Below are 14,174 nucleotides of genomic sequence, written 5' to 3'. Positions count from 1 at the left end.
CTGGAGTCGTAAATGAAGGACACACAGCAGCATAACAGAAAGGAGTTATGTTCCAGACCCTAGTTTCATGATGAACAGAGTCCAGACACAGTGGATTTAGCCAAGTTCATACGTAAGGAAGATAACTCGTTTAGATCTTCTGACAAATCCTAGTGTTAGTTTTATTTGTGGAAGAAAGACATTTAATAAACTGTTTGGGAATCTTGGTTATTGAATAAAGATTCATTTTCAATCTGAAGAACCATACTTTTTTGAGTTGCCATTTGGAAGATAGCTTGTGGAATGTGTGGAGACTTTCCGTTGGGATGCACTGACATTTTTATGTAATTACAGCTTGTTTTCTAGTTTTAGGCCCAGAAAGTGAGAAACCACTAAAGACATTCATGAGCACGATAAGCTCCTGGTTTGGAAATGACAAGACCCCTCCCCCCATTCATGGTGGGGTCAGCCCATGAAGCTAAGGCGGTGGATTATAACTGCCTTTCCTCTGGACTAGTTAAAACCTGTGAGACTGAGGAAGTCGTTTAAGAGGCTTAAGATCCAAGTTCTGAAAAAGTAGTTTCATTTAGTAGGAGAGAAGTTTATGCTAGTCTCACTGGAAATGAAATGCTAGAACTGCCATTCTTCAGGTATCTGCTCTCTGGGGTCTGTATCTTCCTACTCTCCAGTTTTGTGGGCCTTATACCACTGCCATTTGATTTGAAATGTTGCAGACCACTTTCTCTGCACATGTGTTCCAGTGTTTATCAGCTACCTTCTGGTGGCTTCAGCACCAGTGTAAATTTAATTTTTTTTTTTAAGTGCCATCACCATCTCCTCTGTTCAGATTTTGACGTTCAGGAAAATATTTTTATTTTTATGCCATACCGAAACCTACAATGTATATCTGACAAAGCAGTTAAATGTGACAATAAAAACTTATTTAATCATGATACCATTGTTTTAATGTCTGTCTCAACACCCAGCAAAGTCTTGCTTAGTTTACACATCCTTGCAGTTCTTAGTCAACTTCATACAGTTTTTTAAAAGGCATGAAAACTCATCTGCATGCAGATTTTTTTTTATCAGACTGGTTTCGGGGAAATCCAAGAATAAAACTTACTAAAAGGTTTCTATTGATTTCAAGAATGTGTTGAATATCAAATTATCAAGAGAACTGAGTATCAGTTGTATCAATTGAACCTTAGTCCCCAAAAGGTACCTTTCACATGAGAACTGATCTTGTTTGAAAAGACTCCTCGGCCAAATCACCTAATGATTGAGATGGAGAAGTTGGTGCTCCTAGAGTGTCCTTGGAGTTACGGAACCGCCTTAGAATGAGCGTCTACTGGCTGACAAGTATATTCTGAATTCTGCGGGGGCTATTCCAGGTTAGTGCTGTATCTCTTCCAGAATCCAAGGTGATAGTCTTTTTTCATCAGGATTTTAAAATGTGGATTGTAGCCTTTTAGGATTTTACTCGATGTCTCCTCCAGCTAATTTAGAGAAAAGGAGATTGGATTCTTTTAACTTACTTGGAAGTCTGGACATGCTTAATAGAATGTTGTAATTGGCTTTTCTGGAGAAGGATCAAAATGTAAAAACAGAAATCTCACCCGCAAACATTCAAACCCTAATTTAAAATTCTAGACACTGTAGGGTGGTGACCATAACTGCTTTAATAAAAACATTTAAATTGACCACCTTGTGAATCCCTATTTTAAGGAGGTTAAAAAAAAGAGTTGGGGAATATAAAATTAAAATACAGTAGAAAGAAGTACTGATTATTAACTGTGGTCTGAGTCTGATTTGCCTTGACTGTAGGTTTCAGCTCAGTTACTAAAAGATCCTCACCCTGTTACAAAGTTCTGCTTCATCCTTTCCCAGGGCGAACAGTTCTGCTAGACTCTGCAGATGTGATGCTAATACATAATGGAAAATGTTTACTCTTCAACTTTATGACACACAGATTTGGGGAAAGTTCTGGGATTTAGCTTAACTGCTTTCTTTTTTACAGTGGTTTTTGCGATGTCCTAAATAAGGCAGGTGAGTCAGGACATAGAGTCCATCCAAATTGGGTTACTCTGGGCTTGTTCTGATCCCTGGAGGTTGGGGGAGGGACATCAGCAGCGAGGCTTTGGGACATCAGCAGGGAGATGTGCCCTTGAATGCCATATGCTACACATGGTCTAGAATGTAGCACCTGGGAGTGGCCTTCTGTTTGTGCAGATTTAGCAAAAGGTAGTTCATAGCTGCATTATTTTTCAATAGCAATAAAAGCTAGAAATTAATACTAATGACAGTGGTATGGTTAAGTTTTGGTACACCCACAGAAGAAATAGTCTGCAGCTACTAAGTGTATTGAGGTAAAAATCAGAGATTTCTTGACATGGAAAGATTGTTTCTAAATACCAATTGAAGAAAGCCAGGTTTCCAAATAGTATGGAAGGTATGATCTGATTTTCGTGGGGGGAAATGTTTTTATGTAATATTCCTTTTGAAAGAAAACAGTCTAGAAGGATATTCACCAAGGTGGTAACAGTGTTGACCCTAGATCATGGCAGTTCTTCCATCCTTCACTTACTGCATTTTCTAATATTTCTGCAGTAAGTGTATAATAAAAGACTTCAGAAATGTTGGGTCATTGGCTACATGAATTATTTCATTCACACCACCCTAGAGGTGATTCTGGGAACATTCTTGACTCTTCACCTCTTCACCACCACACTTCAATTTTTTAGATTTGTGGCCAGTGTAAGGTCAGCCTTGATGCTGCTGCTAACTTCCCTGCATTCAACTTTTATTTTATTTCCAGATGATGTCATGTACTTACACTTGGTTTTGCATTGACACTGATTTTTTTACATTTTTATTTATTTATTTTATTGGCTGTGTTGGGTCTTTTTTGCTATGCGCGGGCTTTCTTTAGTTGCGGTGAGTGGGGGCTACTCTTCGTTGTGGTGCATGGGCTCCTCACTTCCATGGCTTCTCTTGTTGTGGAGCATGGGCTCTAGGCGCGTGGGCTTCAGTAGTTGCAGTACATGGGCTCAATAGTTGTGGCTCATGGGCTCTAAAGTGCAGGCTCAATAGTTGCGGCGCACAGGCTTAGTTGCTCCATGGCATGTGGGATCTTCCTGGAGCAGGGATCGAACCCATGTCCTCTGCATTGGCAGGCGGATTCTTAACTACTGTGCAACCTAGGAAGCCCTACTTTGATTTTTTTTCCTAATAAATCTAGAGCCAGTTCCACTTGTCTTAGTTCAGAATCCATTTCCTAAATTTCCAAGAAGCATTTAAGAAATGCTTTCTGAGATTGAAATTGATTTAAAACTGGAGCAATTACTAATGATGTTTCTCTAAGACATAAGTGCTCACTACAAAGTGGATTTTTGGAGTCTTAATATGTAAGAATGAGTTCCTTGATCTTGCAGATAACTCTCTGCAGGATTCATGTGTCTTGCTTGTGGTTATTCTGCTGTGTGTTTGTTTTACTGCTCCATGCAGATCTTAGTTCCTCAACCAGGGGTTGAACCCGGACCCTCAGCAATGGAAGTGTGGAGTCCTAACCACTGGACTGCCAGGGAATTCCCATGGTTATTCTTTAGTATGGTGCCCTTCCTGCTCCAGGAGCCTTAGATTGTGTTACGTGTTAGGAGGTTTAGAGAGACCCTTGATAGTCTAATCCACACACAAACGAGCCTGTGAGGTGTTTGATTCCAAAGCAAATGTATACTTGCTTGGGACTTTTGCTGTGGCCAACCAATGCTTTATAGAGCTCAGAGCCATCAGTCATTTCTCTTGCCTGACTAGAAGCAGATGAGGTTTAGCTGTACTAAGATGCGGATCATCCAAAACACCTTCCGGGCAGTTGCAGAAGGTGGGTATGTTGGAGAAATTTGGGGGCAATAAGTAACCACTCTCTAGAAATAGTCAGCCCTCCATATCTCTGGGTTCTGCATCTGCGGATTCAACCAACCTTGGATTTAAAATAGAAAAACAAATCTAGAAAGTTCTAAAAGACAACACTTGAATTTGCTATGTACTGGCAACTATTTACTAAGCCTTTACATTGTATTAGGTATTGTAAGTAATCTAGAGATGATTTTAAGTACAAGGGAGGATGTACATAGGTTATATACAAGTACCCCCCTCTCCATTTTATGTAAGAGACTTGAGCATCCTCGGGTTTTGGTATCTGTGGGGCAGGGGTGGGGGGGGGGGAACAAGCCATCCCCCGGGGATACCAAGGGATGACTGTAGCAAGTCCAAGGTCGATCCCTGGCATATGTGAGATGGAAAGTTGAGACCAATTTTATGCAGTGTGAATCCTTAAAAAGTTCTGCATCTTCTCAGTCTGTCACAATCCTACTCATTGTTTAAAGCCCAGTTCAAATGTCACCACCTTTAGGAAACCTTTCTGATTCACCTGGAAAGACTGCAATCTGAGTACCTTGTTCAAACCTCTGTCTGCTGTCTTGCACACATCAGGGATAGCACTCAGCACGTTGTATGGAGTCATCGATCATGGGTCTGAGTCCCCAGCAGGACGTGAGGCCCTCAAGGGCAGGAAAAGGACTGAGGCATCTCAGAATTCCTGGTACCAGTACAGGCTTGGCATAGAGTGGGTGTCAATAAATATTTGCTGCCTGAATGTTGAATGAAAAGAGAGGGACCCAAATAAAGCTGCCCATAGATATACTAGTTCCTGAAGAATTAGGTGGGAAGACAGGGATTATCATCCAGAAAGGTTACTAGTAAAAATTTTGACTTCTTTAAACTACCCTTGTTGTGAAGAACTTATCGATAGTATCCTACCCAGGCCTGTTGGGGCCATTATCCAGTGCACAAAGGTAGGCACAAACTCAGCAGGGGTTGAGAGCAAGATTGAGAATCAGATTTTCATTCAGGACCTCTGTGATCTCATCTGTAAAATAGGCTTGACAGTGATGCTGCTTGCCCGGCAGGGTGGTGGAGGGAATTGCTGAGAAACATAAAAATGCCTTTGTAAACTGTAAAGCATCACAGAAGCAATTGTCTGACAGCTGGCCAGATCTCATTTGAACATCTTCCTAGGTAAAGTGCCCTGGGAAGCCAAGGCCATCTTGAAGAGCGTTGCACACAGTCCCCTGGAGAAACCTAGAAGGTCCCGGAAAGCAGTTGCATGAGTACCGTTTCTTCCACTGATTGAGTTTTCCTCCAAGCCAGATGGCATTCTCCAACCACATGTGAAAGAAAGCCTGGTATGGCTCCCAGAACTGTCTCCTGTCCCAGGATGGAAAGGTGCTCAAAGAGCAAGGTCTACTGCTTAGAAACAGCTGTTGTTTTACACTTCATCCTTTGCCCGTTTTTGGAGAATAATTTGTGACCTTTCACTTGTGCGAACAAGAATGAGTGAACCTTAGAAAGTTAAGATTGGTGAAAGTTATTTTACCCTTTGAAAAAGGGGGTGGAAAAAAAAAGGGGGTGAAAATGTTCTGATCTGTTTTATAAAGTTGGCTGCACTGGTGTGTGATTGGTTTGCTGTGAGAGCAAGAAAAAAATTTGATAGTGACAAAGGTCACAATCAGAAGTCTATGGGATTTTGGTTTGAACTAGTTGCCAACACATATTCAGGATCTAACTCTGTTTAACTTCACTGTCTCCAAAGCATTCACTCATTCTTTTTTTTTTTTCTCTCTTTCTTTCTAAATATGAAAGTTTTTAAAGATATGCAAAAGTAGAAAGAATAATATGAAGAACCACTATTTTTCCTCTTCCATCTTCAAGGATTATCAATTTGACACCCTTGCTTACAATCTGCCTCTTTTCTTTTAAAAAATTATTGCTATGTTTTTTTTTTTAAATTCTTAATTTATCTTTGGCTGCGTTGATTCTTCATTGCTGCTTGCGGACTTTCTCTAGGTGTGGTGAGCGGGGACTACTCTTCATTGTGGTGCGCAGGCTTCTCAGGGTAGTGGCTTCTCTTGTTGCGGAGCATGGGTTCTAGGCGTGTGTGCTTCAGTAGTTGTGGCATGTGGGCTCAGCAGTTGTGGCATGTGGCTCGCAGGCTCTAGAGCACAGGCTCAGTAGTTGTGGTGCATGGGCTTAGTTGCTCTGCAGCATGTGGGATCTTCCTGGATCAGGGCTCGAACCCATGTCCCCTGCATTGGCAGGCGGATTCTTAACCACTGCACCACCAGGGAAGTCCTATTGCTATGTTCGTTTCAAATATACCTCCAACATCGCAGCCTTTTGCCTATTCTTAAATACTTCTGTGTGTATATCTAAAAAATAAGGACATTTTCTTACACAAGCACAACCGCATTATCACCCCTGATGAAAGTGATAATTCCTCCATGTTATCTAGTGCTTTGTGCCTGTGCCAACGCCCTTGGTTGTCTCCTAAATCTCTATTTAGTGAGACCTCACTGTCACCCCTTAATCAAAATGATGTCAGTATCACTAACAGGGACACAGAATGACCTCATGGGCCTCCTGATGTGATGCCTTTAGGAGTGCACTTCACCTGTGAAGTATTTTTACCCATTTTCTAACCTGAATCTAATCAAATCTTTAAGCCTAACTTCCAGTTTACAAGAAATCCATGAGAACAAGGTAAACAACATCACGAGGAAACAATCAGACAAATTCGGAGCGTGGGACGTTCTACGAGATAACTGGCCTCATGTCTTCAGAAAGTCATTGTCAAGGGGGAGAAAAAGTGGAGGGTCCATTCTGACTAAAAGAGATTATAAAAATGCAACAACCTTGATTGGCTTTGACTTTGAAAAAAAAACTGTACATTAGGACAGACTCACAGACTTCGAAAACAAATTTATGGTTACCAAAGGGAAAACATGGGGCGGAGGGAAGGATAAATTAGGAGTTTGGAATTAGCATATACACACTACTATATATATAAAATAGATAATCAACAAGGGTCTGCTGTATAGCACAGGGAACTCCACTCAATATTCTGTAATAACCTATATGGGAAAAGAATCTGAAAAAAATGGGTATATGTATGTGTACTGTATAACTGAATCACTTTGCTGTACACCTGACACTAATGCAACATTGTAAATCAACTATATTCTGATATAAAATAAAAATTAAATTAAAAAACCATACATTAAGGGAAATTTGAATAGGGACTGGCTTAGATGATATTAGAAAATTATTGTGACTTTTTTTTTAAAGAACTTTTATTGAGATACAGTTAACAGACAATAAACTGCATATACTTAGAGTGTACAATCTGGTATCCCAATCTCCTATTTATTGTGACTTTTCTTAGGAACAATAATGATATTATGGTTATGTGAGAGAATCACCTGGATTTTAGGAAATACAGGCTGTGTGTGTTTAGGGGTGAAAAGTGATGATGTCTGCAGCTCACATTCAAATGGCTCAAAACCCACATATACAGAGAAAGACAATATGGCAAAGGTTAACAACTGCTGAATCTAGGTGATGGGTATATGAGGAGGGTTCATTGTACTCTTCTTTCTATTCTTCTGTGTGTTTGAAAATTTACATAATAAAAAGCTGGGGGAAAATAAAAATAAAATAGAGCTGATGATAATTCCTGCATCACTATTTCAGAGGCAGATGATATTAAAAATATTCAATGATTGATATGGAATATAAATTAATATAGAATTAAAATTAATATATTTTCCTTTATTCTTGAAATAATCTAAAATATATAAAGATATTTCATATATATAAAATGAAAGGATACATAGTGTGATATAAATAATTCATCCATTATTCTAGTAATTTCCAAATTACTTTTTGATATTTAGAACTGTTAGTGTGAGTCTTCTTTAGCACTGCTGTCACTAGCTAAATGGCGCCCCTGTCTGGGCCATAATCTGACTTAGGAATTACATCAAGCTTTTCCAATGGCTTTCTCATTAAATCAGTAGCATTGAGTGACACGCAGTCAGGGTAGAGAATCACTTTTATCAACAACTTGCTCTGGACACTGGAATCTCTCTCAGCCAAACCCAAAGCATCTACATGTGGAATTTTTCTAGCTTTTATCGTAGAAGGGTTTTTATATAGCCAATTTCTCTATTATCAACTATCTTGAAATTTTTTTGTTAGAATGTCACATAAGGTGGCATTAAAATAAACTCTATTAATTTTTGTTTACTTAAAATCCACAGAGCTTTGCAGATGTCAGCTGGCCGAATTTCAGGATAAAATAAAAGACATCAAAGTTTATTATGTTTATTTACTTTTATCATAGAAAGCAAATATGTTCTCATATTTGTTGATAATTTAATAGGTTTTTTCCCCTAGGAACTGCCACTTTGTTCTTTCATAAGATATATCATATTTTGTTGTTTTTCTAATACTTTCTGCTCCTTTTTATGGTTTCCATGATCAGTTTTATATGTTCAGTCACTTTTTTTTTTTAAAGCAACGATACTATTCTTTTTTTTAAAATTAATTTATTTTACTTATTGGCTGCATTGGGTCTCCATTGCTGCACACAGGCTTTCTGTAGTTGCGGAGAGTGGGGGCTACTTTTCATTGCAGTGTACAGGCTTCTTATTGCAGTGGCTTCTCTTGTTGTGGAGCACAGGTTCTAGGCGCACGGGCTTCAGTAGTTGCGGTGTGTGGGCTCAGTAATTGCAGGCTCTAGAGCGTAGGCTTGGTAGTTGTGGTGCTCGGGCTTAGTTGCTGTGCGGCATGTGGGATCTTCCCAGACCAGGGATCAAACCTGTGTCCCCTGCATTGGCAGGCGGATTCTTAACCACTGCGCCACCAGGGAAGCCCTAATCACTTTTATTATTTTATCAGCTTCAAGAACCAAAACATCTTTCTTGTGGAAGTAAATAAAGTAATGATATCTCTGTTAGAATATCATTTACTAAAATCTCTTTGTTTTCAGTTTCCAAATGTTAACTACTACTATTTTGTAATTTCTGTGAAAGATAATATTGTAGGCTCAATTCAATTTCCAAACTACTTTTGTAGTTGTAGCACCTTATCGAGATACAGTCTTCTGATTTTCAATTTTTAGCTTCTCAGCTTGTAAGATATTATTTAATTTATCTAATATGTATTTGATGTGGTAGTAAATATAATGCTTTTTAAAGAAGAGATTTAAAGTTACTTAATTGATTTACATCTTTTATTGCATCATTCACAAGATAATTGAATATATCCACCAGGTATCAAGTTAAAACATCCAGGAAATCTTCTAATCTTTGGCCAGAACTTTAGACCTTCTTACTAGCATTACACGGACACTACCCACACAAAATCAATCATGTTTACTTGTAAAATCTTCTCAGTGTAATAATTTTTCTTGAGTACCAACAATAAAGCTCAATATGTTACTTCAAATATTGTTCCAAGAGGGCAAGGAAAACCAATACATATCATTGAAATCTTAAATTTCACTTTTAGGTAAACTATCAAGATATTTCTGTCCATAAACGATGAAGATTCATCAGTAAAGATTACAATTTTATTGCCTTCATTTATAAATTTTCAAAAAAGATATTTTTGGACTCTGAGAGATGGAACGTCTCCCACTCAACTGGGGACACAGCCCACCTGAGGGCTTTCTCCTTGTTCTTTCCACCTGAGGTCAACGGGTATTTCCTGATCCTCTCATAACAGAAGCACAGGGCCTCCTATGCCCAAGCCAGCCCCTCTTGATAGGTGGCTGGTGAGCCCACCCTTCTCCTTCTGTTTCAGCAACTGCTTGTTTTTGACTGAAAGGTTCCAAGCTCCCAAGTGGGCTTTTTCGTGTATCTTGATGGCATGGACATTTCTGGCAGTATAGCCTGCACGCCAAGCCAAAGCTCCCATCATTGACAATTCTCAAAGTGCCATCAGGTGCTGAAGGCCCACAGGACCAGCAGCATTTAGAAAGAGAAGGCGAGTTTCCTGGAGAGTAGCTGCTAATTGACTAACTCATCCTGGTTTGCTAGGGACTTCCCGGGTTTAGCACTGAAATTCCCACATCATGGAAACTCCTCAAGATCACCCTACCACTAGTCTCTAAACTGAACTCAAGGATCCAAACGGCATTTTAAGAGCTGGTGATTTTGTAGGATCACCAGCCCTACAAATCTCTGGGAATTTTCCCAGCCTTCTTTAATAGCCTGATCCTCCCAGGGGAAAATTGGCAAAGCCTGGTTGCATCCTGGGCCATTCAGGGCTACTAAAACTCTACATTAAATGTATTCATTTGTAGGCTGTATAGATGAAAAGAAATGAGCATGCCTAGATGAAGAGCAACCTCAGGTTAAAGAAAAACCAAAGGTGAGAAATTGTGGGAAGACATTCAGGAGCCTTTCTGAAACCTTGAAAATGTTAAAGTATGTGGGCCGAGCGATGGGATTCAGAATGTCCTGCTTGAGCAGTGGAGGAGCTGAGGGTGCGGGGCGTGGAGACTATGGGGGCATAGGCAGAGGGTTGGCCCTCTCTAGGGGCGCAGCCCCTTTCTCACTGCACACCTCATATCACCCTGTTTGGCCCTGAAGGATGGCTGGTTAGCCAAAGACGGGTAAGATTCCTCAGGGAAGGAACAACCTAAGACAGGCACAGCCGCAGAGGGGCCAACAGGGGTGGGGCACAGACCCCTAATCCATCTGAGAGAGGTCTCCTGCCCCCAGGGCTGTTTTGCTCTCCACGCCCAGCTCAGATCCACACCTGCTCAAATCGGGCCCATGAGGCAAACAAAGATCATTGCCCCAGTCATGGGAAGCCTATGATTGTTTATAGGATTAACCTGGGAGTGTTAGCCAAATAAAAGCCACGTGGGATGACTCGGCGAGGCTCTTGATCCTAGAGGTCTTGAGCCCCCCCGGTCCCATCTTTCTCTTCAGTATGTGTCTGTGTTTTCTTCAAGCTTGCGGCACCCGTCACTCACCTCGAGTCACCGAGCTGGTCTCGGCAAGAAATCCCTGGTGGGGGCAGGGGGGAGGTGAGGAAAAGAGTGACTAGACCAGTCCTGGACTCCATGGGATGCCTCATGCCAATCAAGGTCCTCCAAATAATCAGAACCACCTCACCTGTCGCGTGCTGCCCTTCAGGAGTGACCCCTACATTCTCGTTCCTTTTAGAGCGGAGGCACTATCTGCACCGCCCACACCCCTTCCCCGCTCCCCCATCTCCTGTCCAGGCCATCAGCTCTGGTCCAGTTGGAAGGATTCCCTGTCCATTCAGTCTTGGCTTCTCTCCTGAGCCCCCTCCCCCAGCACACCAGCTGTCCCAGGGAAGCATTGAGACTTTCTGCACAAACTCGCTCCCTGTCCGGTGGTGATGGAGATCTCCCCCAACCTCCATAGAGAGGTGACCTCAGAAGCTTTCTGGCCACCTCTGCTAGGCCTGGAAAGTAGCTTAAAACAGCGCTATGAGGTGGTCTTTGGAATCAGAATCACCTGGTGTTCGAATTCTTTAACTGTGTGCCCTAGGGCAAGTTACTCAACCTCTCTGAGTCTCATCTGTAGGTGGAGATGAATGTTTATACCTTTCCATAGGGTTTTTGTGAGGATTAAGTGAGACAGAGTATATGAAGTCCGGAAAACAAAGCCTGAACCAGCAACAAATACTGATAACCTGTGGCTACTGTTGTCTCAAACTATGTCTTCTTCCCAGACAGACACACAGCTTAATAGATAACAGATCAGCAAATACTAGTGCTGGGAGCTTTCCCACAGATGGGGCCCCATGGGAGAGCCTGGGAACCACTGTGAGATACGCAGAACCTCGTGGGTCTCTGGTTGCCTCTTCCTTAGTTTATCTGTTGACTGCTTTGGTCTTTGGGTAATAAAAAGATCATGAAACCACAGGTTGGTCTAGCCCAGGCCTGCCCACTAGAACTGTCTGTGATGATGAAAATGTTCTACACCTGCATTGTCCAATACAGTAGCCACTAGCCACGTTGTGGGCTATCATGATAGAAGAACTGAGTTTTTTTTTTAAGAACTTTTATTGCGATACAATTGACATACAATAAACTGCATATATTTAAAGCGTACAATTTAATTTTTTTTTCTTATTAGTAATGTGTATATGGCAATTCCAATCTCCCAATTCGTCCCATCTCAATCCTCCCCACTTTCCCCACTTGGTGTCCATATGTTTGTTGTCTACATCTGTGTCTCTATTTCTGCCTTGCAAACCAGTTGATCTGTACCATTCTTCTAGATTCCACATATATGTATTACTATATGATATTTGTTTTTCTCTTTCTGACTTCACTCTGTATGACAGTCTCTAGGTCCACCCATGTCTCTACAAATGTCCCAATTTCGTTCCTTTTTATGGCTGAGTAATATTCCATTGTATATATGTACCACATCTTCTTTATTAATTCATCTGTTGAGGGACATTTAGGTTGCTTCCATGTCCTAGCTATCGTAAATAGTGCTGCAATAAACATTGGAGTGCATGTGTCTTTTTGAACTATGGTGTTCTCTGGGTATATGCCCAGCAGTGGGATTGCTGGGTCATATGGTAGTTCTATTTTTAGTTTTTTAAGGAACCTCCCTACTATTCTCCATAGTGGCTGTATCAACTTACATTCCCACCAACAGTGCAAGAGGGTTCCCTTTTCTCCACACCCTCTCCAGCATTTATTGTTTGTAGATTTTCTGATGATGTCCATTCTAACTGGTGTGAGGTGATACCTTATTGTAGTTTTGATTTGCATTTCTCTAATAATTAGTGCTGTTGAGCAGCTTTATATGTGCCTCTTGGCTAGCTGTATGTCTTCTTTGGAGAAATGCCTATGTAGGTCTTCTGCCCATTTTCTGATTGGGTTGTTTGTTTTTTTGATATTGAGCTGCATGAACTGTTTATATGGAACTGAGTTTTTAATTTCATTTAATTTTATCTAGTTTGAATCTAAATTCACCTAGCCACATGCCGTGTGATCAGTGGCCACCATAATGGGCAGTGCAGGACGCTCACCCCTTATGTAGAGGGAACCGAGGCAAGGGCAGCCCTGGGATGTGCCCCCGGCCACAGAGCCAATGACAGAACCAGAGCCCAGGCCTCCTGCTTCCTCCTTCAGCTGCATCTGCTCCAGACCATCGCAGACTCAGAATGTCAGCCCAGTAGAGATCATCTCAGGCAACATTTGTCCCAGATTGAAGGAAACAAAGAACAGGCTGGAGCGTTCACTCCGGGGCCCCCGTGGGGTTTGGCACCCGGCTCAGGAAGCTTGGCTGTCCTTGGCTCATCCTTCAAGGCCCTTTGTGGTGTCCTGGCCAGAGCCGGGCAGGGGTCAGGGGACCTCTTCTGTGCAGCTGCAATCTCAGTGACCCCTTTCCCAATCCTCACACTCCCTCCCCGGCCCTAGCTAGGACTGGAAGGGTTGGATCGAGGTGGAGGTCAGCCACATCCCAGCAGCTCAGGCCCACACCCCACCTGCCCACTCCCTAGGCCTCCCCACTCAGAGGTACCCAGGTGGAGGATCAAATTAATCCCTGTTCTTTATCTGGAGTTTGGCACTCAGATGCCCACCCACCCAGGGCTGAGTGACATCCAAGCCCTCAGGAGAAGGGGGATGGCGCAAGATCGCTGGCACTTCTCTCTCGCCATCTGTTCCCAACCAGATTTAGGCTGAGTGCGCTTTGCCACAACCGATGCTAGGAAATTGTGCTCAGGGCTCCTGAAGACCTGGTGGGACCAATTGTCAGCCCCGTTTCCTTGGTGGGGGTGGGGGATGTGGCATCTTTTCTCCTCTCTCCCTGTCTCTTTTTCTACTCTATACCCCCTCTCTCTTTCCCCTTCCCTTCTCTATTGTTTGACTAAATTTTTAATCAAAGCATAACATATATACAGAAAAGGACTCAATTATAAATGCATAGGTTGTTGAATTTTTCACAAAGCAAACATACCTATGAAATCAGCACAAAGGTCAAGAAATACTCGTGGTGATCATTTCCCGATACGTACATATATTGAATCATGTTGTGTACAGCTGAAACTAATATAATATGTCAAATTTACCTCAATATAAAAAATGTACCTTAGAACGACCCTTCATGACCCCTCTCCGTGTTACTCCTGCTCTCCTGACTTCTCATCCTTATGAACAGAATGTTTGTGTCCTCTCAAAACTCTTCTGTTGAAACACTAATCCCCAGTGGGATGGTATTCGGAGGTGGGGCCTTTAAGAGGTGATCTGGGTTAGATTAGGTCATGAGGGTGGAACCTTCATGATGGAATCAGGGTCC

The sequence above is a fragment of the Hippopotamus amphibius genome, chromosome 5 (genome assembly GCF_030028045.1).
Source record: "Hippopotamus amphibius kiboko isolate mHipAmp2 chromosome 5, mHipAmp2.hap2, whole genome shotgun sequence".
Lineage (NCBI taxonomy): Eukaryota > Metazoa > Chordata > Mammalia > Artiodactyla > Hippopotamidae > Hippopotamus > Hippopotamus amphibius.
The sequence above is the reverse complement of the archived record's forward strand: the minus strand, read 5'-3'. Positions refer to the sequence as shown.